General features: G+C 37.4%; 1 protein-coding gene across 4 annotated transcripts in view; it reads right to left on the bottom strand.

Moving 5' to 3' along the window:
* Window positions 1–13,351, bottom strand: part of Amph (amphiphysin) — a 309,899-nt gene that overhangs the window by 149,936 nt on the left and 146,612 nt on the right. The window lies entirely within an intron of this gene.

Below are 13,351 nucleotides of genomic sequence, written 5' to 3'. Positions count from 1 at the left end.
CCATCCTGGCGGACCGGGTTCGATCCTTGACTAGGTCGTATGGAATTTGTGGAGGACAAAGCAGACGTTGCAGAGCGTTTTTTCGGGGTACTCCCGTTTCCCTCTATCATTCAACCAACACTATCCATCTCACCATGTCCACACCTGTGGAGTAACGGTCAGCGCGTCTGGCTGTGAAACCAGGTGGCCCGGGTTCGAATCCCGGTCGGGGCAAGTTATCTGGTTGAGGTTTTTTTCGGGGTTTTCCCTCAACCCAATACGAGCAAATGCTGGATAACTTTCGGTGTTGGACCCCGGACTCATTTCACCGGCATTATCACCTTCATATCATTCAGACGCTAAATAACCTGAGATGTTGATACAGCGTCGTAAAATAACCCAATAAAATTAAAAATTAAATCCATCTCACCCTCTTTTACCTATCACATACAATAGTCAAAATAGGCTGAGGTGAAGTCTGGGGATAGTACGGGTTTCCAATGCTGATATAAGAAGGACTTGAGACTCCGGCCCCTGGGGCTTATCAGGCTACTCGTATGCGGGCGAGACCTGGCTCTATCAGGGGCTGAGGCACATGGCCTACCTGACAGCGTGGCTGATCAGTAAGGGCTTGGAGCTCGGGGGCGTATCAGGCTACTCGTCCGTGAAATGGGACCTGCCTCTGTCAGGGGCTGAGTCAGGATGGCCCACTTGCATTCACGAATGACACCCAGGCCACCTGTCAGACTTGGACAATCATCGCATGTATAGGGCGCACAATGGACCAAAATGTGCATAAGTGTACGGAACCGTTCCGCTGTCCAGTCCTCATAAAGCCAGCCAGCCATGTATAATTTATTGTGTATGTGTCGTTTTGATGAAGTGAATTCAAATTTATTTTGGGTGTGGAGATTAAAAGTTAAAGTTTTAAAATTATGCTTTATTTAACGACGCTCGCAAGTGCCGAGGTTATATCAGCGTCGCCGATGTACCGGAATTTTGTCCCGCAGGAGATCTTTTACATGCCAGTACGTAAATCTACTGACATGAGCCAGTCGCATTTAAGCACACTTAAATGCCATCGACCTGGGCCGGGATCGAACCCGCAATCTCGGGCACAGAAGGCCAGAGCTATACCAACTACGCCACCCAGGCCGACTGGAGGTTAAATTATTTGTATGTGTTTGAATAAAAGATCATGACATTCATTTAAGCGGCTATTAGATCACAAAGCTATTCAGAAAGAGATAATAACGAAAAAGTTCCATTTCCGTGGCTTCATAAACCCATTACCCAGTAACCTATTTCAGATTTCCATCATTCTTGATTCGAAGCCAAGCAGGATAATTTATTCTTTGTAATTCATCATTAAAACCCTACACAACACTAAAAAAAAAAAAGTCCCGATGAAATACTCCACACAAATTATCAACTAAAAGCGGTAACCTATATTTTTAAATCTTCAATCTGGTTTTATGTCCACACCATGTATATTTTCCCTATGTTTCTGTGTTTGTATGTACTTCACATGTATCAGAGTCCCTGCTGTGTAACAGGAACATCTGTGTTAACAGAGCTTAGAACCTGGAAAATCCAGTGAATGACTGCGTTCAGTATTGCGTCATATTTCCCTGCCAGCACGGCTGATAAATATCCACGAAGCTATGTTCTTTGTCATCAGTGGACGCTCTGTAAATCACAAACAAGGAAATATTCAGTTTAATTATGGAGACACCTACGACTGAACAGTACATCATAATACGCTCGTAAAATCTAAATTTCTACCTACACCAAAGTTTGACCATGAGCAGACAGCATTTTATACTCTCTGCAGCTTTCCAGGTTCCAATACCGCCAATCATATCAACAGTATTGGTAATATATATTATTATAATGTACCGAAGTACATATGATATTTCCATGCAGATATTCTGCGTCATCATACGATGAAATAGTAATGGAACGGAGAAAAATTCTCTCCGGCACCGGGATTTGAACCCGGGTTTTCAGCTCTACGTGCTGACGCTTTATCCACTAAGCCACACCGGATTCTACCCCGACGTAGTGCAGAGGGCGGCTACCAGAGGGAACCCAAGAGTTGGAACTTAAAACTGAGACGATTCTTCCGACGCCGGGGTAGAATCCGGTGTGGCTTAGTGAATAAAGCGTCAGCACGTAGAGCTGAAAACCCGGGTTCAAATCCCGGCGCCGGAGAGAACTTTTCTCCGTTCCATTACTATTTCATAGTATTGGTAATGGTGTAGTAGTAGTAAACGGAGTAGTAATAGTAAACAATATTAGCAGCCGTGGTGATGTTGGTAGTTGTAGTAACTAAACCTAGGAATTTAGGATAAAATGCCTACTTTGCTCTTTTATGAGGAAGTGAAAAAGTAATATATTTTTACAAATCATACAAAACTAGACTAGACGGCATTTCGGAAGGCGGTCAGCTGCTATATGCGCCGTAGCATTTATGGCATGTGACGTCATAAGCTTGTACAGTAGAACCAATTGGAATCAGTCTCTAACAAGTATTTCCAGAGTTCGTTTGTTCACGTGTGAGTGTTTCAATACATTGAATAAGTAAAACGAACATTTACTGTGGATAAATAAATGGAAGAAGAGACCGTAAAAAGACAAGTATTGCACAGGCAGGTGCAAATAATTATTTCAAAAACGTTGACGAGCAGAACGCTGCAGGCCATCTTGATGCTGGCTGCAACGTTGCCAACGCGCAAGAAACGACTGCAGAAGTGCAAAGAATACTGTTAGTGAAGGAAAGAGGGTTTGTTTGGTGTCATGCTTACAGTAATCAACGGCTAAGGTCATTATTGTCTTTTGATAATTTAAATTCTCTCCTGCGCTATTTGTATTGCACGTGCGCGTGAAGTACGATGTGGCAATGTTGTACGCTGCCTTGCTCTCTCTATCTGTCTCTCTCGACGCAAACGCTAGCAGACTATCGCCTTCCGAATTTCCGTCGACTCTAGGCTTATTGAAAAAATGTTATAGTGCCCAAAAGTACCTTAAATGGTGTTCAGCACTAGGCTACTTTCGTCCTTATTAGGCATAGCATTGCCTATGCACCGACTTTTATTTTGTTTTAATGGGTTTATTAATTTACGTATGAATTTTTTCGTTTGTTTTTCATGTACCAGAATTGGTACAACACACCCACACACATACCCTACAGTAATAGGTCTATGTATTTGCAACCTCCTTAAGAGATTTGTAAACACGCTTCCTTAGCCTCCGTTTCCTTTAGATAACACACACTGGTGTTATAAAACAGGCAGCATTACGCTTTGAGTTGCAGTTCTTCCGCAAGTCTCCATATTACAAGGGTGATTCCAGAAGTAGCCTAATGCACAAACTTATTTCATTCGCACGCATTTTATTTTTTTAATCCACTTACATCAAGATCGTTCAAAATAGTTCCCTTGGAGTGCTATGACAGCTTCCCAACGTTGTAGTAGCTCTTGAATGCTGCTTAATTCTCCTTTGAAGTTTAGGTCTCGGATGCGTTGGGTCTCACCTATATTCAGGCCCATTAACATTGCAAAAAAATTATCCCGGAGTGAACTTTTCATTTTTGGGAACAAAACATAGTCAGGTGGACTCACGTCCGGACTGCAGGCTGGCTGAGTGAGTTTTTCCCACTTCGGTCATACGGCATTCACTGGCTCGGCGATTTGCGGTCTTGCATTGTCGTAGAGAAGCAGCACACCGGACTCCAATAGCTGTCCGTATTTCACGAGAAGATCCGAGCAGGGAATGCGAGTTTTTCCCCCACTCTCATAACCGATCCCCAACACGAAACCGGCCGGCCATTGACTGAGTCTTGTTTATCCCAATCGGCCAATGACATCACTCCCATCCACCTGCTCCTTCAAGAACGCTGAGTTACTGGCTTACTCTCGCCTCTTACCCCGCAAGAACCATACTCCCCTCGCAGGGATCCTCTCGTGAAATTTGGACAGTAGTCGGTTCTGGCAAATTTTTGGACGCTGATTCCTACGGACTACGTTTGTACATGTCATCCGTCTGTCTTCTTCCAAAACACTGGCAACAATTACCTCTGTAGTGAAGTCCAATGACGATTTCAGTCTTCCAGTGCGTTGGTTGTCTTCTGTAGCCATATGAACTTCACAGACACGTCGAGAACATCGGGAAATGGTATTGCGGTCTTCTGTAGAGTCACAATTCTCTCGAAGCAATTCATGAATTTCCGGTTGCGTGCGTCCACGTAAAGTTTCTATTACAACAAATTATCTTTGATCTTGGTCAGTGAATGACCTGACTGATCTTCCATTTCAATCGCTTATGCTTATACAGAAAAAAAAAAACAAGTTTTTAAGCAATTTAATTCAACTTGCACAGAATCGTTCGAAGTAACTCTCACTATTAGCGCAATAAATAACAACAATGCATATCCATGGACATGAGAGCTCATGCGCAATGTGTATTACTTCTGGGATGGCTCTTGTAATTTCTAATACACGAATTATGCCATTTGATGGTGTGGTGACGGACGAGGTTGCAGGCGAATTTTTTCTCGAATTATTCAGTTTTCCCATTTATATGCATTAACATAATTCCTGCCACTCTCCATTTCATCACATCTTCACTGGTTGGTGAAGGCGGAGGGTTGGTCATGTAGGCAACTGGATTTACCTACATGAAACTTGGATAAGAAGCGAATCGTATCACAGTCGACTGATGTCGGCAAGAATGCACTTAGACGGAGGTTAGCGTAGTAGTTCACTATGTGCAAAGATCCTTAAAGTGATAGAGGAATGTTGAGGACCAAAGTGAAAATTAAATGTGAAACTGTTATTTAAAAAAGTGCATGATTTACAGTAATTAATCGCGTTGCATAAATTATTTTATTATTATTATTATTATTATTATTATTATTATTATTATTATTATTATTATTATTATTATTATTATTACAAAAGAAGTGGAAACTAAAACTTTGTAAATAACATGTTAAAATAACATTTTTATTAGGTTATTTTACGACGCTGTATCAACATCTCAGGTTATTTAGCGTCTGAATGATATGAAGGTAATAATGCCAGTGAAATGAGTCCGGGGTCCAGCACCGATAGTTACCCAGCATTTGCTCATATTGGGTTGAGGGAAAACCCCGAAAAAACCTCAACCGGTAACTTGCCCCGACCGGGATTCGAACCCGGGCCACCTGGTTTCGCGGCCAGACGCGCTGACCGTTACTTCCCAGGTGTGGACTTAAAATAACATTGATACATAGGAATGGTGCTGCTTTTCAGTCAGGGGAATGATTGGTATCCTGAATAAATATATAACAGCACTGGATCTCGAACAGTTTCTGTATGTAGGAAGTGAGGCTATGAAAATGAAACTTAGGTACTCACATGATGCTTTAGGAATCCTAGACTTATTTGTCATCAAGTAATGGATCTCGATAAATTGAATCCAGAAGATATTGCATGGGTATGAACAACAACTGGCACTTAAGTAATACTCTAAAAATAAGTCATATTGGGCTCATTTTTAGGCCTGTAGTTCGTTAGGATTGTCGCGGGTGGTAATTCTGATTTTTTAAAAAACTGTCTAAAATTGAAACAGTCTGCAAGAAAAGTTATGAGGTTAAAATGGATTCTGATTCTTTATATTTTGTAATATTTTGATGAGCGAAAACGAATTTCTGTAGAAGCAGACATTGAAAACTGTAACAACTTTTAAATTCCCACCCGTAATATCGATTTATACTTCCAATATGATTATTTCAGATAAAATGCGCACTTAAACAGTGGAAAATTGAAAAACTTTAAAGATTCATTGTGCTGATAATTACGAGAACATGACTAATAAGTAAAATAAACTGATCAATTACAAGTATTGACATGCTCTGAAATTTCTGTGTCAGTAACATTCACGTGAGTATAAAACTTCTCTAAATCTATAACTTTGGTTTTTAATTTAATCTATTGCACTTTACATAATATGTAAGTTTGTAAGTTCACTTTGGACCCGGTTGTTATATTTTACGAGCAGAACTTAATTTAATACCCATGAAACCTCCTTCAGGTGCCTAAACTGAAATTTTTGTTTGCTGAAAGTCCTGGGTTTAGTAATAACGTAGAACGTTGGAATAATATTAGCAATAATAATACCAGTAGTGTTGTTAATAATAATAATAATAATAATAATAATAATAATAATATTAACACCACTAATGCTATTATTACTGCTAATATTATTATTCCAACGTTAGCTATAGCAGTAACAATAGCAGTAGTGGTGTTATTTATTTATTTATTTATTTATTTATTTATTTATTTATTTATTTATTTATTTATTTAGAATATTAATGTGCGAAACAACAGCACAAGGCCAATTACAGTTTAGCACAGGCACAAAACGAAACAAAACAACAAATGATGATGAGAACGAATGATAGAAAATGGCAGTGAGATGAAAATACAATCAATATAATAGTCTACATTACTCAATTGACCAAATGCAACAAAATAAATAGCACAAATGAGTAGCTTAATATCAAAGACGGACATCTGTCGTCTCCATAGTTTTGATCTAGAGGCAATTTTTAATTCACAGTTTTCTTTGTAATATTTAACACTATTTATTTTATAAATGTGGTGTTAGAGTTTGCATATGGTTTCACTATAACTGGAAAGAGCATGAAAAATTGTATATAAAACCACAACTACCTAAATTTCGATTGAGGTCAGATGTCCGTCTTTGATATTAAGCTACTCAAATAATAATTATTAAAATTAGTTCAGAGAGATAATTAAAATAATGGCAATTAAATAAAATGTATTACAAAAGAATTAATGAAATCATATAAATGAAGACAGGAATCATATAAGTAATATTGTAAAGTTATGCAAATGACGAGAATAGTATGATACATATCTAACAATAAATAATAAAACTGACATAAAACTCGAAAAGTATATACTACACATTAAATGTATCCATAATAATAATAATAATAATAATAATAATAATAATAATAATAATAATAATAATAATAATAATAATAGCAGCAGCAGCAGCAGTAGTAGTAGTAATAGGCCCTACAGTATTATACCTTATTTTATTTCAAGAAGTGCAGTTCGGTGTTCAAAGGAGGCACCGAACTGCACTCCTTGAAATAAAATAAGGTATACTACCGTGATATTCTTGGGTCCATAACAGTTAATAAGTGAACTTGTCATTAATTATCAAATCTGTAAATAGCTTACAGCACCGGTAACAGTAAAAGTAGGCTACCAATGATTTTGGTAACTGAATAATAATAATAATAATAATAATAATAATAATAATAATAATAATAATAATAATAATAATAATAATAATAATAATAAATACAAAGACGATCAGAGGTGGAGAAAAATCAGAGGGAAATAGAAGAAAAACGAGTGGAAGGAATAAAACAAGTGAAATAATGAAAAAGAAAAAGAGAAAGAAATATGTTGAAAAGTGAAACATGGAAGTGGCAAAGATGATGATAATAGAGAGGGGAAAAAAGGAAAGTGGTGGTTTTGCATTAATTTTTTTGGCTGAGTATGCTAGTATTTTGTTTATAAGAATATTGTTTTGTATTATTTTTTTGGGTAGTGATATCAATTTTATACTTTTCTATTTTAGGCTTTCTTTTATTTCTTTTATATTCATTTGGGTTCGTGGTACAACAATCTGAGGAAAGAGGAAGTGGAGAAGGTGATAACGTGAAGATAAAAATGATCATTATGACAAGAATGAAGATTAAAATGATCATGATACAGAAAATTATCATATAAAACGCAAAACAAATCAGAAGTCTGCTTTCGTGTGAAATGATAACAGCTCAGCTCGCGGCAATTTGAGGGGTAATCTTAGTAGTACACGTAGTATACAGCTTGGACTGGCATCGCGCTGGCTATTTCGGTCAGTGGCAATGTTCTATAAACGTAAGAAAAAGACTTCCTTCTCGACGACAGTATGCGCTATTTAGCAGGCGGGGAGACAGTTATGCGTGCTGGACAGGAGTCAGTACACTGTTACGCAACGACCAGCTCCTGCACCGATTCGTCCCTCAGAACGATCGCGTTTTCAGCTACACGACTGAAGTGAGCAACTGCACAGTGCCCAATACTCCCTGTTATTCATAACATGTCAAAGAGGAAGCTTTCTTGAACTAATTTGAAGTAATTCACCTCAAGTAATTCAAGCAGATCCATTTAAGCCTCATAACTTTTCTTTCACACCGTTTCAATTTTAGATATCCTTAAAAATCAGAATCCATTTAAGCCTCATAACTTTTTCCTTCACACTATTTCAATTTTAGACATTCTTAAAAATCAGAATCCATTTAAGCCTCATAACTTTTCTTTCACACCGTTTCAATTTTAGACATTCTTAAAATCGGAATCCATTTAAGCCTCATAAATTGTCTTTCACACCGTTTCAATTTTAGATATTCTTAAAACTCAGAATCTATTTAAACCTCATAACTTTTTTTTTCACACCGTTTCAATTTTAGACATTCTTAAAAATCAGACTCCATTTAAGCTTCATAAATTGTCTTTCACACGGTTTCAACTTTAAGCATTTTTTAAATTATAATCCACTGAAGCCTCATAAATTTTCTTTCAGAGTGTTTCAATTTTAGGCTTTTTTTAAAATCCGAATCCATTTCAGCCTCATAACTTTTCTTTCAGACTGTTTTAATTTTAGACATGTTTTTAAAATCAGAATTACCTACCGCGACAGTGCTAATGAACTACAGGCCTAACAACGAGCCCAATATGACTTATTTTTAGAGTATTACTTAAGTGCCAGTTGTTCATACCCATGCAATACTTTCTGGATTCAATTTATCGAGATCCATTACTTGATGACAAATAAGTCTGATTCCTAATGCATCAGGTAGGTAGGCCTACCTAAGTTTTATTTCCATAGCCTTACGTCCTACATACAGTGCCATGTTCGAGTTCCAGTGCTGATAGATATTTATTCAGGATACCAATCATTTCCCTGACTGAAAAGCAGCACTATTCCTATGTATCAATGTTATTTTAACATGTTACCTACACAGTTTTAGAGAATTCGAATAATGGTTTACGACAGACAGATAAAAGATCCATCAAGAACATTTGTTTGTATAGGCCTACATCTTAAGTTTGATTAGTGCAACATGTTACTAGTCAGTGAAGAATGCAATGGAGGGGGGGGGGAAGAACTGGCCACCTTATATTATCTCCTGGCATAGTTACCTCATGAATGGTGCCTTATTGGCGTCATTTATGAGACTCCATCCAGTCTTCGGACTGTTGACTAGACATATACACAGTAACTTAATTAGCTCGGCTTCTAATCAGAGAGGTCAGGGTTCAATTCTCAAGTCTTCTTTATTTCTTTCTTACTCTTTTAACCTCCACTTTCATCCGCACAGCACTGCGGGTAAGGGAGTGAGATTAATTTGATCATACACCAGACATCTCACAAACGAGGACCTCCACATTCATGGGATCGGCATGACACAGGATCACCGTACAGACATTACAGGACATCACAAGACAACGGACACTCACCCATTCCCGTGCAGAGAATCGAATCTCGAACTATTTGGTTGGAAAGAGCACCGTGGCGGATTCAATTCCTAAAATACTATCCTCATGAAATTTGTGACAGATAAAGCCGCTATGGGACAGGATTTCTTTAAATAATTTTTCCCCTGCTTTTCTTATCCCAAAATCGCCGTGCTCTGCCTTGTATCGGAAAAGGAACATTAGGTAAAGAATTTCAACTTATGAATGATAAAAGACTCTTATTTTTTTGTAAAATAATGTACAGACCGATTATTTAGTCCTGACAGCTCAGCGACGCAAAAGAGGGGAAGTAATCGGAGGAGTGGGGAGAGTTCCGGAGTAGAGATAAGGGCGAGCAGTCGGTAAAGGCAAGCGAGTGAATAAACCAGGCCTGCAGAACTCGCAAGTAGGGGAAATATGACGTCAGCCTCACTCCACTTCTATTGGGGATGATCGACTTCCGCCGCGAGAATGAATGTTGATGCAGCCGAGCGTAACAAGAACGCCATGACCGCACAGGTAGAAAAGGTGGGTGGGGTAAGAATGGGGAGGAAAGAAGTCGCTCTGAGGAACTACAGTTCTGCAGATCTGGAATAAACCAAACACCTCTTGGCGTAAGTAGACTAAATGGACTCGCCTGTCCCACGCGCACATCTCCGGCGACTGTCAGGACTAAATAATCGTACTGTAATTCCATTTTGCCAGCGTATTACTGTAACACCAGTGCTTCGCACTCTGAGACAATGCAGAGGTTACAAAAACTATATTTAATATCAAGCCACATTTTAAATTAGTACGTATAATAAACATTCCATTAATACATAAGCTATTAAGGTTAACGACTGTAAGAACAGATTACTGTGGAGAGAAATCTGGCATTGAACTAGATCAGTGAAGATTGCCATTGTTATTGATCTGCTATACATTCGTTAACAAAAAACAATGCCAACGTAAGTAGACCAGAACAATTCTAAATTGAACTGTCAATATCGTCGCTTCTCTGTGATTTTGAGAGCTTAATAACTCACTACTGTAACTCATCTTATGGATCCTAGATAATTTTATTATGGTCCAGAAGTGAATAATCAACTGAGTATACTGAGTACCTGTGTCGTAAATAGAGCTCAGTTCATTTATTTATATACTGTACGTATTAGAGATGGGATAAACTGTTCTTTTAAGAAACAATTTCGACTGTAACTGCTTCATGAACGAAGCTGTTCCAAAATAACAGTTTCAAAGAAGCAGTTTCATAAGAATATGTTTATAAAATCAGTGCTAACTGTTCCAACTGTTTCAACTTCTCATCTGCTTCGGGAACATCTTTCAAAGTCTTTGAATCGTCTTTAAATCAGCTGTTCAGTATATTATGATGACGAAAGTCATTTTTCGTAGGTTACAGTTAAAGAGTACAGTAAATAACTACAATTCAAAAAGAATCGATTTTGGTAAAAATAACGCATATAGCCCTAGGAGAGTTTAATAATGATAAGACATTATCCGATAATATTTTTGCGGTATATTAATAAATAACACTATGTTTGGGCACCATGAACATATTCTCCATCAATGGGCTGCTAATAATAATAATAATAATTAATATCAGATTTATTAGGGAATTTGATTCGTACAATTAAATTGCGCGGTCCTACAAAGGCTACTGTTGCACGAAGGCCGTGTGGAACATCGATATTCTATCTACTTTCGATTGGAGGTCGATGATAGCGCTACAAGTGGTTTTTGCAGACAGCAAAGAATAGGGAAGCTGTGTATAAATTGAACTGTTTATCTCTTGGAACCATGTGGAACGTTGAAGTGATCACTGGAGCTGTGTAACACTCTTGGAACAGGTTATTTCACGAAACTGTTTCGATGCGAAACAACTTCAATTGTGAAACAGTTTCAAAAAAGCTGTTCCAGTTATTTTTACCCATCTCTAGTACGTACAGTATGGAATCATAATAAACTTTGAAAGTGGATGGTAAGAATTCCCAGATACTCTTGAGTAGTCTATAAGAATTAGTTCAACTTATTTGTCCCCAGGACGACGATGACGATGATGATTATGATAATAATAATAATAATAATAATAATAATAATAATAATAATAATAATAATAATAATAATAACTTTTGTCCGTTCCATTGTCATTTTTGTTCCAATAATGTTGTACACGGTATAACATTTTATGGAAAAAGTTAAAAACTATTGACTTATGAGTAATAGTTCTTTTTTTTTTACACTCTATGCATATAATTGTCCACATATGGACTTTATCTCAGCATATACATTAGCCGAACGCCTAGTGATCTCGAAAACGTAGGCAATCGAACAACAAAAAAACATTTTCTATACTATATGCGGATATCAAACTCATGACCATAGCTACACACTGTTACAGCTGCCCTTTAACCTTCCTTCCATCACTGATGGCTAAACAAACATACTCACCTATAATTTTATTATTCTTTAAGACTTGAAGGAACATCACTTTCTATCTTCACTTATAAGTGAGAAGGGAAGAAATCAATATTAAGTATAGATTTTGACATAGTGTAATCGGCCTCGATAGCGCAGTTGGTACAGCGCTGGTCTTCTGTGCTCGCGGTTGCAGCTTCGATCCCGACCCAGGTCGATGGCATTTAAATGTGGTCATGTCAGTAGATTTACTGGCATGTAAAATAACTCCTGCGGGACAAAATTCCGGCACACCGGCGACGCTTATATAATTTCGGCAGTTGCGAGTTAAATAAACCATAATTTTAATTTTTTTTTTTACTTAGTTTAACATCACTATCGGAACTCTCACAGGTGGACAACTCAAAGAGGGCCTTGGGACATTCATTCTGATTTGATTGCATTTATCAGCTGTAGAGTTTATCATGTCCCGATATCTCAGAACTTTGAAGTGATATTACTTAACAGAAGAATGAGAAATATTTCTAGTCCAAACGCGTTGTGTGTAAAGAGAACTGTTGACATTGCACGTCTGGGGTCTGAGAGATAAGAAAATAAACTATCCGAAAGAAAACTTCTGACAGCAGTACGAGGTTACAAATTAAAGGATAGGAATGGGAATGGTTACGTACGTAAAGAACAACGTACTGAAGAGTTAAGCACTAAAATCTTGAACTGAAGAGGTAAGTACATAAATGGAGCTCAAAATATTACAATGGACACACAACAATGCAGTAATATACAACAGTTTACAGCTTGCAATAAACTAAACTACAAAAGACAGAGTCAATATATTTTCAATCAAAAATATTATTCAAAGATGATAACACTGAAACAATGGTGAAATAAGAATGACAAGAGAGTGCAGCACACAGTTCATAGTCCACAACAAATCTCTCACGATCTGCCTGCAATCGAACCGGGGAATCCTTACGCTAGACGTTTTCAGTTAATTGAGATACAATTGAACCTCGTAGTTCTGGTCTTAGAAAAATAATGGCAATGACACTGATTTTCAACGCCAGAAACAATTCAGAAATCAGATTGGGTGATAACTAGGGACCGGATTTTTATGTAACTACATATTATATTCCTTTCAACCTAACCGTATATAAATAACAAATCTTTGCGAATCTTGTAATTACCATTAATATATTAAAATTTGATACTACATATTTTTACATATTTAGCCCACATTACACATTATGGCTTGGTATTACATAGGGGTTTCATTCATTTTTACTTCTCTAAAAGAAAAAAAAAACTTCTGCTGGAGAAGTTTACAATTTGAAACATACAGATTTAAAAACTCTTTTTACCTACCCAAG

The sequence above is a fragment of the Periplaneta americana genome, chromosome 1 (assembly GCF_040183065.1).
Source record: "Periplaneta americana isolate PAMFEO1 chromosome 1, P.americana_PAMFEO1_priV1, whole genome shotgun sequence".
Taxonomy (NCBI): Eukaryota; Metazoa; Arthropoda; class Insecta; order Blattodea; family Blattidae; genus Periplaneta; species Periplaneta americana.
This window is presented reverse-complemented; position numbering and strand designations above follow the sequence as displayed.